Source organism: Saccoglossus kowalevskii, chromosome 3 (assembly GCF_978046115.1).
Source record: "Saccoglossus kowalevskii chromosome 3, keSacKowa6.1, whole genome shotgun sequence".
In the NCBI taxonomy this organism is placed as follows: domain Eukaryota; kingdom Metazoa; phylum Hemichordata; class Enteropneusta; family Harrimaniidae; genus Saccoglossus; species Saccoglossus kowalevskii.
In genome coordinates, this window is record NC_140643.1 from 26,257,854 (window position 1) to 26,263,738 (window position 5,885).

At 33.8% G+C, this 5,885-nt stretch overlaps 1 pseudogene; it reads left to right on the forward strand.

The window, feature by feature from the left end:
• Positions 1-4,564: 4,564 nt before the first annotated feature.
• LOC146747651 (uncharacterized) lies at positions 4,565-5,469 on the forward strand (annotated as a pseudogene).
• Positions 5,470-5,885: the final 416 nt, after the last annotated feature.

Below are 5,885 nucleotides of genomic sequence, written 5' to 3' on the forward strand. Positions count from 1 at the left end.
TATGCATGATCCTGATACAAAATTAAAGAAAAATGTTTTAGGATTTAAGACAAAATGCTGCTCAAATTGATCAATCACAAAATAACACATCCTACAGTATTATCTGTGTGCAAACTCTCAATTGAAACTAGCAATATATTAGCGAGGAATCAGCAAACGCATAAATAAAACTAAAATGGCCACCAGTTGGCCATTTTTGTTTGAACCTTAAAAAAACATTTGTCTGAAAAATGGTTTTGGAGAAATGACATAGACAGATGGAACCAAAATTAATAGTCCCATATTTTATCCAAAACAAGAACAGTCAATCGTGTTTTTCAAGTTTCCAATACATACAGAAAGTAACTGAACATATTGGAAAGAATTGTTTTCATTCTAAATTACTGGTGCTAAACTTACCTGACCTCCTGCTCATTTTTTTATAAATAATAAGTGATCCTATAAGAACACAAAATGGGAATAATTTTACAAAACTAAATAATGTAGAGCAGAGCATTTGAAAATTATATTTACATTCACTGTTACATTGCACCCTGTCATGGCATACAGTGAGTGGTTAGCCTAGCAACATTACATTGCATCATATGGAGTGTGGAAAGAGTTTAATTTGCAGCCCTACCTCTAACCCAAACCCAAAATTTAATGCAAACTACTTCCAGTATAATATATGACGACTCCGTCGTAAACTGCTTCGACCAAGATTTCAATACCATCATCATTGATATCTGTGGTTGGAAATTTACATTTCACATTCAAGCCAACGGAAATACTTTCTCCTAGCAAATCTAGATCACCGATTTTCTTCAAAAAAGCGTATTATCCACTGCAAAATACACGACATATTCCGACATTTGTGCTGGTATTTATTTCACTTTTGGCGCGGAGTTTACGCTAATGGACTATGACGATGGAGCGTGCCACTTTAAAACAGCATTTATTTCCCCAAATGCTACGAGATCATGCATTTGTATTTCCATGTCATGTTCCTACAAACACTCTAGTATGACGTTATCGTATTGTGGATGATAGGCTGTTTTGATTTTATGCGAAAATCCCCCACCATATATTTGTGACACTTGTGTGTTTACGAAATCCCCTTTTGTAAATGAGATAGCCCAACGACCTCATTTTGGCTGTAAAATGTACTTCGTCGTCTGGCTTTATCGGCAAGTTATTTAGAATCGCTAGGGGTACACCGGTTGTTCTTTATTAGTTAAGGAATTTCAAGAAATGGCTGAAGGCAACCGTGTGCAGTTGCTGGGCTCTGCGTCGACGAAGCCTCAACTTCCAGACTGTCACGAAAACGGGGACCATACGGCAAGCACAGAATTAGCGAAACTAGTTGCATTTCTTTGGAAGGAGAATTGTACTCTAAGGTGAGTATTTAACTTCACCCTCCGCTTTATGAACGTTGACCGCTGATAACATATAACGATTTTTAATGTGCAAACATTTGTATTAAATAAAATTATATTATATAATCACAAAAAATACTTATATATATATATAGGTTCATAGTCCCTCAACACCCGGTTGGGAGTGTTATCCCCCGATCGCCGGTAACAGTGCGCGTTTATTCTTGTGGAGAAAACAGATGACGCCATAACTATAGCATCTTGGGGTCTTCCTAGATTTAAATTGTCTTGCGTTCTGTTAAAGTGAATCTTTGCCATTTTATTTCGAAATTATGCGTGTGCATTTGTGTTCGTAAAAGCTTCCCGATAAGGCACGTGTAATTTGAAAGATATATTCATTGACATAAAAAAAAAATCAAGATTTCAATTTCAGACCGTCACAGCCAGCACTGTTCATTGCAGGGTGACGTGTTGTGGGGACGCTGTACGAACAGTTTTTACCCTGTGAAAATGCATTCCCATATCTAAAGCGACCACAGTCATCATATTTTGGTAGTTTAATATTTAAATTGTTCCCCAATATATATTATTTTGTGTAGAAGTAGCATTAAAGGGTTCATTTCAGTCGATTAATTTACCGTTAGTTTTGCCCCCGTGGAAACTTCTATTCACCCACGAAGTATCGCTCGAAGAAAACGACTGCTCAAATTGATGACTAAAATTTTGAAGAACCGTTGACATATATTTTGATCATTATATCGATCATTTTGGTGTGATCGGATTCAGACATTCTTCTCAGAAAATCACTGTGAATTTAGAGCATACAAAATTTGTTCATGTTATATTCATATAACTTAAGTATATCAAATTCTGCTCTTGTTTTGTGATTTTATTAGGCATAGATAATGTAATTTATTTGGTAACCCATGTTTGGCTGTGACTGTCATTCTATATTGTGATCCTATGAAAACTTATTCATGAAAGTTTCAAGAATATGACATAATTATTAATTTAGCTGATCTCATTTTTTACCTTGCCCGTACCATCAAAGATGGAAGGGAAAGGTATATTAAGGGAAAACTTTTGTCCGGCGTTGTCGTCGTCGTTAATAATTGTTATTGTGTGCATAATAACTTTACTAATTCTATTCCAAACTTTATCAAACTTGGTCACCTTATTCATAAGTATAAAGTCTTCCCTGAGTTTGAACAACAGATGTCCTGTATGAAAATATCATGCAAAAATTGAGAAAATCTGATAAAATATTTTGACTGTTTCTACTTGACTGATCACTGGTGATACACATCAAAGGTCACTGATCTCAGTGGAAATATGCAATGAAGCAAATGATTTATCTTGTAATAATATCCTTGGTAATGTATCTCAGAATCCCATACTGGGTTTCAAAACCAACTCATGGAGAGATTGCACAGTCTGATACACATTTGCAAACCTACCAATAAAATCTTTACAGAAAACAAGATGTCAGAAAATCAATATAAGCACTCCTATGAACTGGGTGCCTAACTTTGATCAAGATCTGAAGCTAATAGAAAATCTGTTTAGTTCAAAGTTATCAAATCAAAAACAATACATAAAAATACATTAAAAGCAAAACATTTTATCCACATTTTAAAAAGAAAATTATTCTAAAATATATGTATTCTGTATTTGACAAACAGTTCATTCGACAAATGAAAATTCACAGGAATATGTTTCAGCTATTAGAACAGAATGATAGAGTTTTTATAATACTAGTTTAAAAACGCATTTCAAAGATTGCAGTGTTTGAAGATGTAGATTCTCAGGAGGCACCAGTACTGTTGACTTCTCCCTCCACTGGACACCAACTAACTATTTAAGTTGATTTGCATACAAAGCAGAGCTTGCAACATGATAGCTAGTCATAAAGGGTGTTTTTTTTTTACTTTTCATATAATACAGTAGTCACACAACGAGGCAGTTCATATTTGTCTCAGTGAATCATTAATTTTTGACAGACACCTGTACAAAATACTTGGACTAAAGCCAGCTAAAATTTTCTGTTATCTTGCATGTTTTATGAATTTATTCACATCTAAATGCAGCACTTTTTTTTTCAATAAGACATTTGTTTATATTCTAAAATATCTGAATTACTTTGAAGAAAGCTGGAAATTATGTCCCTTAAAATAATTAAACAAATAAGGCACCAATGTTTTTGTATGATATTTACATCTTTTAAGGACATTCGGTAGACTGATTCCCCACTGTTGGTTCAACCCCAAAACTTGTTTGTATTCAAAATTAATTATGACAATGCATATTTATATTGAAACAAACTATGATAAAGGGAATTATATTATATAACAAAGGGCAAGGTCACCAGAGTTCAACTATGTTATTTTGTTGCTATTACATTCACAATTATTATTGTATCATGCAGTAACAAGGTCATCACACAGACTATTCTGGGTTTTATGTATAAAATTGTTGAATTTACTAATACAGTATCATAAGCATTACAAATTTGCATTCTTAATTGACTTTAATTTCAGGACATTTCAATTTACGATCAATTGGAAAGTGAACATAATTTTCTTTCAAAATTTTTAATCATAATATATTGATAATTTTGCTGGGTTCAATACTTTCCATTTATATTTTCATTTCTTTCTTTTGTAAAAATTTTTTGATTTAGGATTGTGATTTTTGTGTGAAATTTTTTAATATTACTTGAACGAAACATGTTTTCCACAGAGTCCTATTAAAAATGATTTTCTACCACATGCTACTTTAAAATTATTTGAACCATATTTACTGTTCACTAAAAACAAATTAACAAACAGCATTTCAAAATTATTAATAATGTGGCCTAACTTGGCACGCAGCACATTTGATTCCTTCATGTTATGAATCGGTGTGTGAGTGACGTTAACGCTAACCAACCATTCATTAATAATGCAATAAATAGAAATTTTGAATAGGAATCCAACTGGACGTTTGAGGGGAGTAGTAGCTGTAAAATTTGGGCCTTGCATTTGGAAACACAGTACACTTTCTCACCAATTGTCTTCTTTTTATGCACCATTTTTATACCGGTATATCTTTTTCATAGGTATTCAAGGATCTAGTTGTAACTTCTGCACATGAACCTCCTATAATATATGGTAATGAATGCCATACACATGATCTTGAGAATAATTCTGATATTTGCGTGGATTGTGATAATGAGGAAAAAGAAACCAAAGATTCTTGTACTGAAAATTCCTATATTCCTCCACTCAATGATGAACAAGATACATGAACTACATGAAACTGTTCTTAATGAGAATAAGGAACTAAATGATGACACTGAACCTGCACATGCCTTGTTTGAAAGTGTTGCTGAATTTGTAAAAGAACCAACAGAATTTGAAACTAGCTCTACTGATGTAGGTCATGCTCCAATTTTCGAAGGTTCTAAGCGCTGCCTTGGTGTCACAATGCTGATTCTGTGCTGCTTCATGATCAGATTTAAACTTTCAGATGAAGCAATGTCATATCTACTATCATTACTAGGTCTGTTGCTACCAGATGACAATAAGGTTGTTAGTTCTTTGTACTGTTTAAGACAATTTCTAAAGAAATATACATTTCTGCCTTAAATAAGGTATTATTGTTCTTGGTGTTATACACATGTGGATAAAAATGTAAAAATTAGTAGCAATAAACACTGCCTTGAAAGATTTAACACAATCTGGTGCAATATCGTATTTTGTTCTTCATTCTTGTATCGCACAAATAAGAAGTATGTTTATGAGAAAATCATTCACAGACAGTGTCAGAACACATCGGTTTTCTCATTATGCGGCCAAAAAAAAAAAAAACATCTATGTGATGTGTATGATGGACAAAATTATAAATGATTGTTCAAAAATGGCTTTCTCTGTGTGTGATGAAAATAGTTTGTCATTTGCGATGAATACCGATGGTGTCGCAATTTTCAAGAGTCACAATGTGGCTAGCATATTTGATGATTAATGAGTTGCCACCACACCAGAGAAAAGCCAGAGAAAATATGATTTTTTTATGGAGTCTGGATTTCTATAAAGAAACCCCTTATGTGGAGTTTCCTCAGGCAAATGTTTGGTGAATTTAAACAACTTGAAGAAGGCATTTCTGTTGTGGATTATGCAGGAAATGAAGTTACAACTTTGCTCACTTGTACATGCGACTTGCCTGCAAAATGTCTAGTGTCCAATTCAATTCAGTTCAACGGAAAGCATGGTTGCTGGTACTGTCTCCAACCTGGGGAAACTTATAAGACTGAAAAAGGTAGGCACTGTCATGTCTTTCCCTACAAACAAGACGATCCTCTGGGACCAGCACGAACATCAGAATCAGTAGAATGTAATGTAAATGAGGCAGTCACAAAAATTCACAATGGTGACAAATCTTATGTATGTCAGAGTGTGAAAGGACCTTCATGGTTTCTATTTTTAAGACATTTCAATACCATAGATGGTTATGTCATTGACTACATGCATGGTGTATGTGCTGGAGTTATGA